The following is a 17,673-nucleotide window of genomic DNA, read 5'->3' on the forward strand; positions in this document are numbered from 1 at the left end:
TCCTTGATACTGAGGGCAAGTCTCCCGTCATAACTGCCTTAATGAATTAAAAGTATTATAGGAAAAAAATTGACACTTGTACCACCAGCAAGAAGTATGGCTATCTAACTGATGTATCTAGCCTTGAAAAAGCCCTGTTCCATACATACTACAAAACAGCTGAAAGTGTCAAAAATTGGATCATGGGGTGCAGAATAGAAAGTCAGCAAAAGAATGTTACACAGGGGGCGTACCTATTGTTTGCAGCATAGTAAAGATAGCTGTCTTGAAGCCACTAACACATGTTTCTGCACATAAAAATAGAATAGAGGTAAAATGGTTTACTGTGTGAAGCATTAAAATATTCTGAAATTTACAGGTTCTGGGAAAGATATTTCAGGGTTTGTCCCTAGTTCACTTCTTTGAAAGTGCTCATGCAAAGCAAAGTAGATATTTTTCTGAGGGTTACACTCACAAGAAGCAAATTATAGTAAGTCAGATACGTTATTTTTCAATATCCAGCTATCCTTGTATTTCGAAGAAATCCAGCCCAATCCATCTTGCAATGTGTTGTGTATTTCATACATGTAATGGTGATTTGTTTTTTCCTTACCTAGGTATCTAGTTATTATGAAGCACTAGCATTAAGGTTTTTTTGGTTGGTTGGTTGGTTTTTTTGTTTTTTTTTGTTTCTGTCTTTGTTTTTTTTTTACATAGTTTTGAAGCAGTTTGGTAATAATTTACCTAGTTCAGTATCTCTTACTGCTTTGTTGTTTTTTTTTCTCTAACATATTGGAAATTAAAATGATGCTTAACAGTTTAATTGAAATCTCTTGACTTTGTATTGTTGCTGTGAATTTTTCAAACTGAATGTGGGCATTTAATTAATTATGTATTGCTGTGTTCTTTATGTTATAGCTTTAATCTGGTTTGGTATTCTTGATGATTGAGGGTAGAATTGTCTGGTAGCCTGAAAGATGCAAAATTAAAATGAATCTGTTATGACTAAAAAGAGTGGCTGGATTACTTAAAGGTTAGGAATGCCTAAAAGGCTTCATAGCTTCTTTGAACTCTTGACTCTTGTAGCCATACGAAAGTTGAAGTCAATGTAATTTTGAAAGAAGGTATGTCTTTGTTAATCATACATACACTCAATTTGTGACATCAAGGCCTCATTTGACTAACTGAAATTGCTGGCCCTAGATCCTTGATTATTTTATGCATGAGGAAAGGTAATCTTCTGGTTACATGAACAAATTTGGCGATCATATGTGCATAAATGATTAGCTGCCTGGGTTTGACCCCAAATTTTTGAAAAATAGGGAAACTTATAGCCTGTTTTGTCTAAGCCCCTGAAGAAGAAATTCAGAGTTATGACAAAGCTATGGATACAGCCATGTCTGACTCAGTAGAAAAATGTAAGTGGATACCTGCAAACTGTCTTTGAGGTAATGATCTCAGTGGAGACTTCATACAACAGTGAAAATGCAGCAAGACTTCTCTTTTGTTGATATACTTGGTGAACTTGGATTTTCAGTTTCAATATTTATTTTAGGATTTGGAGGTGTACCAGGCAAGGCAATGTCTGAAAGACAATGATACCTTCCAGTGTGTGAAAGTATATCTCTGAATTATGTTGCCTGATGCAAACCTCACATAACTAATTGGTGACATTTTCCCATGGCTCCCAGTGGGATTTAGATGACTTCCCAAAAGAGTGGTCAGCGCTGAAGCAGACATGTAGTGTAGGTTTCTGTTCATGCCTAAATGTTCAACTTTCTACTTCTGACCTAACTGAAATGCAACCATCTGCCCCTCTGTTCCTAAATCAGGATTAAATGCTTTGCTTTTGATATATAACTCACAGGACCCTTCCCAGACCAATCTTTACTTGCAGCCTAAGGGAGCAGGGACACTCAGGTCGCAGTCTGTCACCACTGGGCAGATATAAAAATGTTTCTAAGGCAACTTTAACCTAATGTTAATGCTGACAGTCAGCTCTGCAGACTCTTTGACCTCAAAGGTATCACAAGAGTAAGAGCAGGGTTAAGAGGAAAAGAAGTGGATAAATGGTAGGAAAGAGAGAAAGATACTCCCTAAAGTAGAAATGAGGTTTATCATTTTCCAAAGGAAGAATTTCAGACAGAGATGATGGGTTGAGTAGAGGAGGAACCTGGGAAAGAGATGGGCAATCCGTCTGTTTGTGCTGTGCTTTCCAGCTTCCTCTATTCTTTTCAGTTGAAGTTTCCCCACGTCCACTTCTGTGTACATGTGAAGGCACCTACTTTTTGGAAGTGAGAGAACTGTCTTCCTTTTCCATCAGAATTATTTCTTCCCTTTTTTTTTTTACATGAGACCACTGCCCTTCCCCCACACTCCTCACCTCCCTTTTTTTTCCTAACCTAACAAGGCTGAGATTAGCTTTGATCTTAGGCTATTCAAATAGGATTTTAATTAAGCAAAGATAGCTCAGTATAGCTTAGATTTCAGTTCACTACATATCTTACTAATAATCATACTTTAATACTGCACTACTGACCCCATGGGAGCAAAATTCTTTGTAGTAAATTTCTTGAGTGTTTGATCTCCACAGGACACTGTCACCTGTAGTGAGTTCATTTGCTTAATTTTACATGTTGAACATTTCTTATGCTTTTTGGGCTTCTTTTTCTCCCTTCCCCCCCCCCCCCATCTGTAATCAAAATTGGAGGAGGATGAACAGCAACGGGGAGCTGAGACACTGTAACTTGTCCTTAAACGACCATCACATCCATTTTCACATCTCTTTCTACAAAGGAAAAGCATGGTTACTGCAAAATTCCAAGCTTGGCTATTCTGATCTTTATCACGCTTATAACACTTTGTGTGCATGTAGTCTTAATAAAAGATAGTAAATGTAGTGACAGGTCCTAGGCTAAAGATTCCACTCAACTAAGCCAAACTAGTGCATAGAATTTCAACTTCCTTTCCTGAATCCTTGTCTACAGAGGAATATTGACTTTCTACTGAAGAGAATCAAGAAGACAGGGCTACACAGCTTTTGGGCACGCAGTTGGAAGGTCAGCAACTGGTTCGGGGTTCCCGCATTGTTAAGAATTTTCCTGTTAAAGCAGTATTGAGGTAATCCTTTTACTATCAACTACCCTTATAAGCACAGCTCCCCTTTCAGTCCTCTTTGATGCTCTGAGTGGCTTTGCTCTAGTCCTTGCATTGTACAAACTCAGCAGCCCCAGCACTTGCTAAGGGTTGAAGGATTTTATCACCACCACAGTGCCAGGCTGACACGACCTGGTTACTCCAGGCCAGAGCTGACTAACATTGAGCTGAGAGAATCAGCAGGGAAAATGCATCTCCTCCTGCAACCTTCTGTCTAGATTTTACCTTATTAGCAATCTTTCTCCTTCCCATGTATCTCTCTTAAGATAGAACACTTTGAGTTGCTGCACATAAATTGTATTTAGAAGGTTATTCTATTAACATTTATTTTGGACTCTAAGGACTTCAGGGAGGTGAATGTCATTTGCTATCTGTTTAAATAGTCTTTAGCAGAATGGGGCTCTGACCTGCTGTGCTCCTTACAGCTGCCATATATAGATAAACAAGCATCTCCTGGTTTAACAAATGTTTGTAAATCAGCATTTTCAAGCAAAAATAGAAGTAAAAAAAAACCCATAACATGCTCTTTCAATGAAATGAACTGTACAGTCACCCTTTTCCCCTTTAAATGTCCTTTTTGACTTAGAGAAAAGGGCAATGCTTCTGTCCTTGCCTCTACCAAAAGGATTCACTTTTCCTCTGAGTGCACTACATTCCTTGGTTATCCCTAGTTATAATTCATGGTGGAACAAGAATAACTCAGAGAATTCAGTTTTAGGGAGAAAAGAGACATTTTTTCTTTCCTCAACGATCTGCCCGCATATCACATGGCAGCACTTTAACACTGCGCTCTGCTTGGGTTAGTGTACTCTGCATCTCAGCAGGGCTAATTAAACAAAAAGCAAGGCAGGAAAGGCAGTATCTGCAGAAACCTTCATTCAAGGTAGTGTTCTAGCCTCTTGTAAAGATTTTCATAAACTTTTTTGTACAGGTCCAGCTGTTTGCCATGCAGCCTGAGGGGAAGTCCTTATTTATGAGGAGAAATCTCCACCACCGCTGATTATAATCATGTGCAAAATGGGCTTTTCATCCTATGCTCATGAATACGTCTTTGTTAGACTAAACGAGAGCTGCCGACTGAACATCTGCCCGTAATGCATGCTACTCACCTTTTGATCTCAGTATCCATTTGGGTGGCTAAAAGGAGTCTGTGCTTTGAGGGGATATTTCTATGAATTATTAGAACTATTCTTTGTTCTTTTTCTAAAAGAGGAAGATGATTTTTGAAAAAAAAAAATGTTTCTCTTTGATATCCATGTAAGGCACACTACTTAATATTTTCTTTCATAGAATTCTACTTTCTGTAACTTATTAAGGGCTTTGCATTATGGGTTTTATATATGGAAGGCAATGAAGGGTGAGAAAACATCCAAAACTGTAGAGAAAGCAATAATTTATTACATCCTGTGGGACTTAACATCTTGTTATAAATTCATTTTCCATGTAAACGGGCTTAAAAAAAAAGATTAAACTTAGTGCTTTAATTATTATTCACAGGAACTTCAAACGAATTTCATTCTTTGACTACCCTTTAATGCTAATGTCCAGAAAAATCAATTTTTGGTTTTTTTCATTCTTGCATTTGAACTAAAGCTAAGCTTACTACAGTTAAGGGATTTGGATTATTGGCATGCCTGACAAAGCATATTTTGTACACAGTGATTTAAAGAAGTGACCTCCATTTAACTAGAGGTTTAGGACTCAGTAGTCTGCTAATGCATCTGAGAACTTCAGATGATTCAGATCACACAGAAATTAAAGAACATACATTGAACATTTGTTCTAATCTTATTTTTCCATCTGTGAGCTAGAAAGCTTTTAGGAAAGCCCTTCAGTGTGTTGCATGCTCTGACTCTACTCTGTGGTCATATTAGCTGTCAAACTTGGTGATCCAGCGAGCAAGTCTGGGTGTGAAAGTGATACTGGGGTCAATTGTCAGAGCAGAAGATGAAGGAGGACCTGTGCATGACATTCACCTCGCCTCTTACTGGTGTGCTGGAAAGTAGCTTGATGATAGTACTGGCAGTAATATAAACTTATTGTGTGTTGGATTTTCCCTCTTTGGCATTCCTTTATCTCCATATCTTGCTTGATGAGCAGTCTGTGCGAGGTACAGGTAGCAAATGGCACTCAGCATCCTCTCTGCTGTTCACTTACGAAGTAAAAACATTCATTTGCAAATGAATGCATAACCTTTACATTTAGAAACTCCTGTGTACTTTAAAGGACTCACAGACATGTAAGATAAAAGATTATTTGAGTTAAAAGCGATTTTCCAAAGCTGATTTTTTCAGCATCTTAGTGAACTTTGAAAATCATCTTAGTCATCAGCAAAGGTAATAAAACATTAACTTGGATTACTTTGGAGAGATAACAGAGTCAATGGCAGTGAGATTTAGGCACTCAGATTTGAAATCGAAGAAGCATTAGGATTAGGGTGTAGGCTTGCTGATCGGCAGCAAAAGTGGGAAAAGTTTGAGTCTGCTTTTTCAGGAAACTGTCAAGGGTTTGAACATAATGTTTTGGCTTTTTTAAGGGAATGTTAAAATTCCAAAATTGTTTATGTCTAGAAAAAGTGTGATCAGGAAATAAGCGATGCTCACACTTCAAGTTTCTCCAAGCCTTGCATGTGTCCCCTAAAAGAGAATATTCCCATAGCGTCTTTTACTTTAAAAATAATACCCAAGTAATGAGTTAAAAGTTGTCTTTAGTCCAGTTGTTCTTGGATAGCAATTTTTGCAGTATGTTTCTGTTCATTTGCATGCTCCCTAGTTCTAATGAGGCATTTTAGAGGTCATGCAAAATTGTCTGAGATGATTCATCTTCATGTCTTGATCTGTGCAGTTGCTTGAAAAAACATGAGTGTTCAGTTACCATGCTGTTGTTATGCTTAATTTATGAATTATCGGCTATATGTTCTCAGTTCTCATATGCTGGAACAGGCAGTCCATTTCAAACTACTGCCATGAAACAATGAGAAAGTTAATTGCAAAAAAATAAATATATTTTTTCAGGTTTCAGAGCTGAAGCCAATGATGATCAAGCTCCCCACCTCCACAAACACTTCTAAGAGCAGTTAACAAAGGACTTTGTCAAAGCAACACAGGATATGCCTAGATTGTTAGGGTCACTGTTGCCATCTTCATTTATTTCACTGGCTAGATTATGTTGGCTTTTTGAATAGTAAAATATAAGTTAAACGCTGAAGATAATTGGGACTGATTGCCAGCTGTTGGCAAGCTGTACCAAGGTAGACTTCATCTAATACTGAAATTGTTTTGAGTGGAGAAGATATTTCCTCAAAACCTGTTGAGATTTACAGGTGTTTACTCTATGTGTATATATTACTGATAAGACAGTTCTGTTACAGAGTAGTGTTTTCTCAAGGCTCTGTAGTTCTTGTCCGTTACAGAGAGGAGAATGATTTAACATTGAGTCTTCTCTGTCTTCCTACACAAATAGAGTTAGAGGTTCAGATTCAAAGTCAGCCTCGTCCTTTAGAGACCAAGTATCACATCTGTTACGGTTTAGCCATAGTCACCACACAGTTTTTCGCTCTCCCTCCCCTTCCCCAGTGGGATGGGAGAGAGAACTGGGAAGAAAGGAAAACTCATGGGTTGACATTAAGGTAATTTACTAAAATAATAAAGAAAAATTACTATAACAACAAAAGGAATAAAAATATTCAAAGTGAACAATGCACAATTTCTCACCACCCAACATCCCAATGTTTGGTACAGCCCATCTTGAGCAGAAAGCACAGGAGCAAGAGAGATTCCCCCCCACAGACAACCCCCACTTATATACTGAGCAGGACATTTATGGCACAGAATAGTCTCTTAGGCCAGTTTGGGTCAACCGTACTGGCTATACTCCTCCCAGCTTCCTGCACCTGCACATTAGTGAAACCTGGAAAGCCAGACAGTGTCCTTGGTCTCCTTAGCAACAACTTATAACATCAGTGTGTTTATCAACATTCTTCACATCTGAGATCCAAAAGAAGTCATCTACTGAGAGGAAAATTAACTCCATCCCAGCTAAAAACAGGACATCTTTTACATGCAGTAGTAATAGGATTTAAATAGCAATATTAACAGGAGTAAATCTCATTATGATACTAGATTAAAGCCTCACAGGTTAGGTCAAAGATCCTCCCAGCTATCAAAGTTTTCTAGAGAGTCCTTGGCCAAATGCTTGTGTAGGTTTGCAGACCGTCATGGTTTCTGTATCTTCACTGGGATTCTTGCATTAAGTGGATACATTTGAATGAATTCTTTTTCTTCCCCCCTGTCCCCCCCGCACCCCCCCGGAACAGGCTATTGTTATGTATGAGGTCAGATTCAAAATGTACACCCAGTCTCCCTCCTATGCCTCCTCTAGGCTCATGTATCATTGAGTAACCAGCTGGAAATAGCTGTGCAAGCACAGAACCAGCTGAACCATTCAGGATTCAAGGATACAGGCAAGGGCAGGAATTCATCTGATTAGCTCATGAGTGATGAAAGCCAAGGTTAGGTGCTCTAACATTTCTTTCCTTCATCACGGGATTACTATTGCTGCATTGCTAACATGTATTAGAATTGTGTGAAACTTTTGTTTCAGCAATAAATAGCCCTTTTGATCTGGTCATTCCACAGCAAGATGGTCTTTTGCTCTTAGCTTTATGTAGATATGTATCTGATGTAAGCAAAAGAATATTCTTTCCTCTCTTTAGATGTCTTCTTATGAGAGTTTTCACAGATGGTCACTTTACTTACTGAATATGCTAATGTTTATGTCCCCGACCTATATAGGTAGGAATGAGAGCAATTTCTTTCTGCAAGGTGGGAGGCAGCACTGTTCTCACTGCAAAATGAGTCAGGTTCTGATAAAATTAGGTCAAAGCTGAGAATACAGAAAGGCATGATAGTAATCAGATTTATGTGAATTGAATGTCTGAGCTCTTATGAATCACTAGAGTTAGAAAAATGTTTTTGAGTGTTATTTAATCACTTTCATCTATCTGTAGGGGTTTACAATACATCTTACTTTAAAATAATAATTTCCTTTCAGACTTGGTAAAAAAATTAGGGATTTTTTTTTCAGAAAAGCCAGAAGCTTTTTTGCCTTTCAAAGATTATGACCCATTCCAGCCATGGTGGTGAAAATGATGTACAGGGAATTACTTGGTAGGTTTCTAACAATGCCGTCTGAGACTCAGATACTATGAAGTTAGTTGACATTTGTGTTGTTAACCTCTCATAATATGTTTTACTGGAAAATATGGTTCTAGGAGGAATATAGACTATGCAAATTGAGTTAGAGTTTCCTGATAACTTGACATCTTCCTGGTTTTAAAGCTATATATTTTTTAAAACAGTAAAATGCTGTGCATGGTGACTAGCATCTTCTGTAAAATATATATTTTAATAGTAGGGACTCAAAACCACACAGAATCCAGCCATATAAGCTGAAATCTTCCATCACTGTAAAAACTATGTTAACTCTTTCTGTCTTATTCAGCTCTCATCTCAAATTTAGGCTCATTTGTTACAAACAGCAGGTAGCACAAATGGGTGAGTGGACCAGGGTGTGGCAAACTAATAAAAAAAAAAAAAAGAGTAATAGGCATGATATTTGTTACAGTGCAATACTCCTTGGTCATAGTAAACTTTAATTAATGTGCAGGTACCTTCACACAACCTCAGCTGGAAGGCAAAGCTCAGCAATGTGAGAGAAATGGTTTCTGCAAAGTTTGACTAGCCTTATTTTCCCCACTACTTGTTTCATCCTACAGGATGCAAGCAATTTCAACAGATTTGTTGAAAATTCACAACTCAAAACTGAAAGTCTGTTTTAAATACCTACAAGACTCAGAATTCTGCAGTGCTTAATAAGCTTGCTTTGTTTCATTATTAGATTTTTATTATACTAGTTATTAACTGAAGTTCTTTCCCATAGCATTCTCTAAGCAACAGATAGCAATATTGTTTTCATAATTTAAATTTTAATGCAATGGGTGTCTATAAAGTTTTTAAGCTAGCTGCTGATCATAGCATCTTTTCTGCTTTTCCTTGTTTTTTTACTATCACAAGTTAAAATACCTGTATTTGTAAACTATATTCACTGAAACTTCAGGTTGATTTTCAGCTTTAGAAGCCCTCAATGTTTCATCTTGCCTATATTTAGTGGTGTCTGGCACTTCTCAGATTCAATTAACTTCATTTCTAGTGAAATCACATTATAAGCAAAATTTGCCCTCATAAACCTATTTTATATCAGCTATATTTTTAACGAACTGTTTCAGCAATGATAGAGCACTCTTTGGCACAAATCTGTGACACAGAAGATCTTTATTTTATGAGCAATGGCTTGCTAGTGTGTTATTCCTTTTTTTTTCCTTCTTGCAATATAAAATTACTACCAAAGCTAAAGAGATCTGTAACAGACAGGAGCCCTATAGATTGTTCCTCTCAGTTAATTCACATTTCCCAGCATCATGACAGGTGTTTAGGAGAAGGTGACAAATTATAATTTAATATATTGGACCAATTCTTGTTCAACTCCATTAGTCCACTAGAGTTTGTCTGGGCATAAATAGAAAGCAGAAATAGCTGAATATGGTTAATTTTAACTTGCTTTCTATATTTCATTTGAATACCATGAGCTGAATTTTGCTGTCGTATATGACTGCTCAACTTCGTAATTCTGTTGGATCATTTAATTAAAAATAAGAAATGATTCTATGAGTCTATGAAAATCTGGAAAAAATATTGCTTTTACAATAAACAGAAGCAAGAACAGGCATTGCTACCATAATAAAGACGAAAGCAACAGAAAAGGTAAGGTAAAAGCATCAGTCTTGCTGAAAAGGTCTGTGCCTTCTAATAAAAGGACCAAACAAGAACTCAGAGAAATTATGCCATCTACACACTAACTAAAAGAAACTATGCCGTCATTAGAAACCAGCTACAGTGAATGCAAAAAGCCATCCCAATACTTTCATTTTTGTAAGCATTATCCAAAATCCTCTAAAATCAAACAGAAACCTTTTGCATACTGATGAAGTCAATTTTGAAGAAGGAAAGATCTAACTAATGAGATCCTACAGGTCCAGAACTGCAACAGGCGTTTCCTATTTGAACTTCTGGTTAGACATCCCTCAGTCTTGGAGCCAGAGAAAAACTACAACATTGGAGATGTTCAGGGGGGGAGAAAAGTAATTTTGAGTATACACTGGATCCACTCTAGGTTATTTTAAGCAGTATCTAGCAGCTGCAAAGGAGGCAAAGTCTGATGCTTGCAAAAGACCCTGGAAGCTCAGGACAGATGAAGAACTGGAAAAAAACGCCTATTCGGATGATCAATATTAATCACATTTGTGTGAGCTGGGGAGATGTAAGATTGAAGCTGCAAGGACTGAAAAAACAACTATTGACAAGGTAGTTTTTAGACATCCCATGTCATAGAATCATAGAATGGTTAGAGTTGGAAGAGGCCTTCAAACACCATCTAGTCCAACCCCCCTGCAAGAAGCAGGGACATGCCCAACTAGATCAGGTTACTCAGAGCCTCATCCAGCCTGGCCTTGAACGTTTCCAGGGATGGGGCCTCCACCACCTCTCTGGGCAACCTGTTCCAGTGTTCTACAACCCTCTTTATAAAAATTTTTTGCTAATATCCAATCTAAATCTACCTCCCTCTATTTTAAAACCATTATTCCTTGTCCTATCACAACAGGCCCTACTGAACAGCCTTTCCCCATCTTTCTTGTAGGCCCTCTTGAGGTACTGGAAGACCACTATAAGGTCTCCCTGGAGCCTCCTCTTCTCCAGGCTGAACAGCTCCAACTCTCTCAGCCTGTCCTCATAGGAAAGGTGCTCCAGCCCTCCTATCATCTTTGTGGCCCTCCTCTGGACCTTCTCCAACTGGTCCATGTCTTAATCCTAAAACACGGGAAACAGTCTGAGCTCTATCTAGACTTCTGGTGAAGTCACTAATTGTCATGGTTTAGCCCCACCCAGCAGCTAAAATACCACTCAGTCACTCACTCACACACCCCCGCCCCTATTGCCACCCACAATGGGATGGGGAGAAGAATCAGGAAAGAAAAGAAGGCAAAATTCATAGATTGAGATAAAAATAGTTTAAGAGAACAAGAGAAGAAAAGAAAACAGAGGGGAAAATAAAAACAACAACCAAAACCCCAAGTAACAGAAAACACTTAAGTGCTTGACATACAGTATCTAATAGACAGCTCACAGCACATCCTGATGCCTAGCTCCCTCCCAAGTAGCAAGAACCTGCCCCTCTACCATGTCCCCACTTTATACACTGACCGTGATGTCACATGGTGTGGAATAGCCCTTGGGCTAATTTGAGTAAACCATCCCAGCTGTTGGTCAATTAGTAAACCCTCCTAGCTGTGTCCCCCCAGCCACAGGTGCCACCAGCTCAGGTGAAAATTAACTCTATCCTAGCGGGAACTAGGATGCTAATACAGGCTGCATGAGTTCTTTGACACTAGGGATTACCCAGCTGAGAGCATGGGATGGGATAACAACCCTAAATAAGCAATTCAGATACGTATTCTGTAGCATTCGTTTTCTTAATAAGGAGGTTCTCTAGAACAGCTAGTCTGCTGAATTGCCCATTTATCATTGAAATGATGTACTATTTGAGGTTATCTATATAATAGAATTACAATTCTACTGTGCATTGGGACTTTTTATTGGGCTTTCTGTTTAAAAGAGTAACTGTATGAAATATAAACTTTAATATTTGAGCTATAAAAATTGTGAAATGTCCTTTCCTCTCCTTGAGTTCATTAAGCCTCCAGAGAAACTTTCAAAGCTTGTTAGTTTATTTCAGCTTGGATTTCTCATCTTAATCTCAAACAGCAAGAAATGAGATTTAATAACTCCAGAGGTCGTGACATCTTTGTCACATACAGAGTCTTGGTTTGGTGACCTACTTCATTATGACCTGAACTTTACTATTTTTTTATTCTCCAAACACTCAAACTTGAAATATTCTGTTTCTCACTTTCAACCTCATAAATATAGCATTTTTATTAATCATTGTGAAATGAAGGCATAAGCTATTTAAATAGTTCATTGAAGTTCATCATATTAAAGGCATATCATGCAATTGGATTTGGTTTATAGTTGAGAGATCTTTGTTTCACAATCAAAACCATACTCACTTTTCCCATAGTTTTTTCTGTTGCAAAAGTACATCAAGCTGGTACACAATCTAACAGCCAGGTACCTGCATTAGAAAGGAAGGAAACCATAAAAAAGTGTCTATGTTTTCAAGTACTTAGAAACAAACAGAGAAAGAAACTTCTAGAAATTCCTTAGGGAAAGAGGTCTATCAATAGGTAGTCTTTTGTCAGTTAATAGTGCAGATACACTACATAATTTCTGCCCCCCTCTTTTATTTAGGTATTGGGTAAAGTGCACATCAGCAAAAGATGGGTGTTCAAAAGTCATTATAATATTAACAAGCAAAAGGTATTTTGCCTGTTTCTAGGTATTTTGGAGACAGCTGTATTTGTCAGTGTCTTATTTCTCACAGAGGCTCTACTTCAACTCCATAGCTAGTGAGAGTAAGTAAATCCAAGTCTACTCCTATGACTACCCAGAGTTTTGTGTACGTTGGATTCCCCTGGGTCCCCTTGCCCCAGACTATGATGTAGCACATCTGGAGTGGATCCTACCTACAGCTATCAGCTAGCTGCCTTAGATCCTGATCGTCAGGAGTAAGTCTTTGCTCATACTTCGTGGTTAGAGTGCTTGGTTGTAATGTATGTCATGTATACAGTGTACTACTGAGTCAACAAAGCCACAGAAGAATTTAGGCTGAAAGGGGCCTCTGGAGGTCAGATAACTGTCTCAAAAGCAAGATTAACATCACAGTTACACCAGGCTGCTCCAGGCTGTATCCCATCAAGTTCTGGAGGTCTCCATGGGTAGAGATGCTACAGCCTCTATGGGAAACCTCTACTTGTGTTTATCCACTTTCATTGTGCATGGATTTTCCTTAAATACCCTCAGAATTTCACCTACAGAATTTTGCCTCGTGTCCTTTTGCTGTGCAGCTCTGAGAAGAATCTCACTCCATCTTCTCTATTATCTTCACTTGCCCAAAATTTATTTAGAGGAAGGCAGTAATTATCTTGCTTTTGGCATTTTTCTTTCTGGGCCAAACACATGCAGTTCCCTTACCCTCTCCTCAAATGTCATCTGCCCCAGACTCCTAACTAACTCTGTGGCCCTTCAGTGGACTCACTCCAGTTTGTTCGCACTGGGAAGTCTAAAATTGGACACAAAGACCCAGAAGCAACCTCGTCAGTCAGGAATAATCATTTCCCCAACCTGTACCAGTATATGGTTTTGTTCTGTCCCAGATCCAGAATTTTATTATGATCATTAACTTTAAATGGTCCCTGTTTGTCCATTCCTCTGACTTACTGTGGCCCTACAGGTAAGTTGCTTATAGCAGTGTTATTAACACTTTCCTCCTCCCACAATTTGGCATCAATTTGGTGAGATCACATTCCTGTCAAGGTCACTGAAGAAGATGCTCAACAGTTTGAAATCCTCAGCAATATTGCTCACAAACAGCTGTCAGTTACACTACTCTCCAGGCTCAAACATTCAGCCACTTTTTTTTCTCACTTAGAATATTGTATTTCTTTGAAATGACTGTTGTAATATTGTATTGAAACCCTTGCTAAAGTAAAAGTAAATTACATTCTTCACTCTTCTCTTTTTTTTTTGTAAAGCTGCAATCAATTCATCTTTAGAACTAGTTTGATTGACTACTATATGTCCTTGGCAAATTCAGTCTAGCTGTTCTCTATTGCCTTCTTGTCCTTTTGTGTTTTGAAGATGGCTTCTGCAAGGACTTATTTCCTGATTTTCCTAGGGACAGAGGTTAAACTGAGACTGACAGGTCTGTGGTTTCCCAGATCCTTCTCTAACATTTGCCTTTTTCCACTCATTTGGGATTTCTGCTGATCAAACAAGTCTTCAAAGACAATAGAGAGAAGCCTTACACTGAATTGGCCAGCTCTGTCAACACCACTGGATGCATCCTGCAGCTGTATCTACTCATAAACTCAAACCTAAAAAAGCAACAAAATGTACATGCTGTTTACTGTCCTCTGAAAGACAAAAACATGAGCATCCTTAATGTCAAAACTTACCAAACTTAGCTATAGACAAGGAAGACTGTGTTTTCCAGCACAGCTTTCCCTATTATCATCCACCTATGGAGGACAAACAAGCCAGATACTCCCTTATTCACTGCTCTATTTGTATAATTCTGTATACATTCAAAGGGGCAGACTCTGAAAAAATTCCAGTCTCATGATTTCTTTACTTTATTAGTGCAGTAATAATTAAAGTTTCAACTTCTTTTCATTTTTAAATTTTGATTATTCATGGAAAGGTCTTATGTTGCTATTAATTTATCCTCCTTTTTGTCAGTGAAGCAAGTCTCATAAGGCTGCAAAACCTGCCCATGTCCAATTATACAGGCTAGCAGCAGCAGCAAACACAAACTTGTGTGTTTTGGACCCCAGATGCCACAGGCTGGGCCACAGCTGGCTTAATTTTTTTTGTTTAGTGAGAAGAGCTGTTCAGGCTTTATACAATTTTGGACAAAAGAATGTGAATAGTGTTTCAGAGGGCCAGGAATAGCTTCTGAAGGAGAAGGAGTAATGAAGGAGTTCATTACAATTGACTAGTTCCCTTATAACCACGATAGTTTTTATTTACTTGAACTGTAGTTACCACTCTCAAAAGAAAGCAAGATTATAGTAAGGACTATGTTTTATTTCAAAATAAGCTAATTAATACAATAGTTTCCTGGATTTTCCAACAGCTGGAAAATGACATTTTAAAAACAGTTTAAAAGGATAAAACGCTTATGAGCAAAACCTTTTGGTAATATAGTCTTACAGGGACTGTATTAATATGTGGATAAACCTCCAGCTGGGTCTTTAGTCTTTGGAAATTGACTGAAACACAATTTATTAATGTATATAAGATAGTGAAGGATCCTGTTTTAAATAAGGTTTGAAAATTGTCAGAGTTTTTAGAATCTCACACTGAGCTTCAGGCAGAGATAAGTCTTATGATAAACTGTTTTGTAAATTGTTTTTATACTTCCATAAGTAAGTCTGCTGTCTAAATATTTTAAAATTTTTTTTTTAGCTGAACATATCAGGTTAGTATCTCCCTAAAAACTGCATAAGATGTCTGGAGTTGAACTACACACAGCGTTTCTTTGTCTAGACCATGATTATTAGCAGGTTTTCCTGTATAACAATCAGCAGAACAAGTCAAAAGCCCCAGATATTTCACATAATGAGCAAGCTATCTGCTGCCAGTTTCAAATCCTCACTTTTTATCGCAGTCAGTATTTGCCAGTGAGTGCCAATTTGCTAGTAACTGTGGATAATCATGATCTTTATTTTTCTAACAGATAAAGCAACTGTGCTGCTACTAGCTACGTTCAGGCTTGCAACTACCCAGTAGCAGCATCAACTGAGGGTTAGAGCTCATGGTAGAAACTTTGTGCTGCTATCACAGCTTGATTTCACTTTCTTGAAAGAAACTTTCCATACTTTCCTACCAAAACATGAAGCCACCTCTTTTAGAAAAAAAAAAAAAAATAGATGTATCTACCTTCACGTTGAGGAATAACAGAGTAGTGGTACTACAATCCAAGATCTCTGAATTCCACTCTGGCGACAGCTCAGCAGTATATTTCTTTTCTTTAACAGTAAACATGAGACAGCTACATTGAAAAAAAAAATCCTAGTTGATTAGATAAGTGATGTTGCTAACCTAAAAATATTTCATTATAGCCAAATTATCTCAATCTAAGTAAGTAAGCATTTTTTTCATTTGAGTCACTTAAAAATGCTTCATTTTTCTCTCTTTTTTTTTTTTAACCTTGAGTTAATCAGAAAACATTTTATTCAAAAAAGGAAATCAAACAAAACCACCCTTCAAATTAAGTATGGTTTTGGAAATGATTGAGATTTATTAAACTTCCAAAATATTTCAAGATCTGTGGGCAAATAACTTGAAAAAAAACCCAACAACACTATCCTGAAAATTTTAAAGCTATTACCTAGAACAATGGGCGTATCTCCTATGATAAACTAATATAAAAACTCAGAAAATACAGTGTGACCCCTTTAAATATTAGTTTTTTCCCCTTGAACACTTGCATGTGGAAAATATTTTTTTTCAGACTTTACTGAAATGGGATCTAATTCTGTATTAAAAAAAAAAACCAACTATTTTTGATCCTTCTATCAAAACTAAGTCCTCATCCCTTCTTCTTCATCAGTGATGAGGAATTTTTTCACTGCTTTGCCCAGAAGATCATAACAACTCTACTGGTTGCATAAACATGGATCTCAGTGATCTCTTAAAATGTAGATTATAAGTAAGTGCATACTGTTTCATAATGTATCAGGGTTCCTACATATTATATTCTCTCCCAGGCATTAAACATCCTATAAAATTAACACTATTAAAAGTCCTAGAGTATATATAATCTCAGTAAGATTAGTAATTATTAAGTTCTGTCTCTGCATCTAATTAAGGCATATTCCTGAAGAATTTCCATAAACATACATGCATGTATTTCAGGAATGTAACATCTTCTAAGGAAGCTATCACAACTCCTTTCCTCCTTACTTTTCTGCATTCTATTTCTTTTGTTTTGACAGTCCAGTGGCAGCCAAAGTGATTGTGTTTGGCTGCCAAGTGATTTGCCTCATGGCCATGGTCAATACAAAGGCACCCTGATAGAGCCTTTGGTACTCTCTTGATGCGAGTCTCTTTCTCTTGGCTACTCTCTCCTACACGATTTCCATGATTCCTACTGTAATAGTTTAGTTCCATTTGGGACCAAGCTACGCAGTTTCTTGCTCACTCCACTCACCCTCTGAGAGAATGGGAAGAGAGACAACAGAACAAAAAGCTTGAAGTTTCAGATAAGGACAGGGAAAGATTGTTCAAATTACCGTTATAGGCAAAACAGACTCAACCTGGGGAAAACAACTTCAATTTATTATTAATAAAACCAAAGCAAGATAATGAGAAAGAAAAAAAAACCTACTTCCCCCTACCGTTTCCCCTTCCTGCACTTAACTTCATTTCAAATTATCTCTACCTCCTTCCCACCCCAAGCAGCACAGGGGAGGAATAGGAATGGGGGTTGCAGTCAGTTCATCACATGTTGCTTTCTGCCGTTCCTTCCTCGTCGGGGAAAGGACTCCTCACATTCCTCCCCTGCTCCAGTGTGAGGTCCCTCCGAGGGCCTACAGTCCTTCGTGAACTGCTCCAGCCTGGGGTCCTTTTCCACGGGGTGCAGTCCCTCAGGAACTGGCTGCCCCAGCAGGACCTCCACAGCCACAGCCTCCTTCAGGCATCCACCTGCCTCGGCATGGGGTCTTCCACAGGCTGCAGGTGGATCTCTGCTCCGGCGTGGGCCTCCATGGGCTGCAGGGGCACAGCCGGCCTCACCATG

The sequence above is a fragment of the Chlamydotis macqueenii genome, chromosome Z (genome assembly GCF_036417535.1).
Source record: "Chlamydotis macqueenii isolate bChlMac1 chromosome Z, bChlMac1.mat, whole genome shotgun sequence".
NCBI classification, from domain to species: Eukaryota; Metazoa; Chordata; class Aves; order Otidiformes; family Otididae; genus Chlamydotis; species Chlamydotis macqueenii.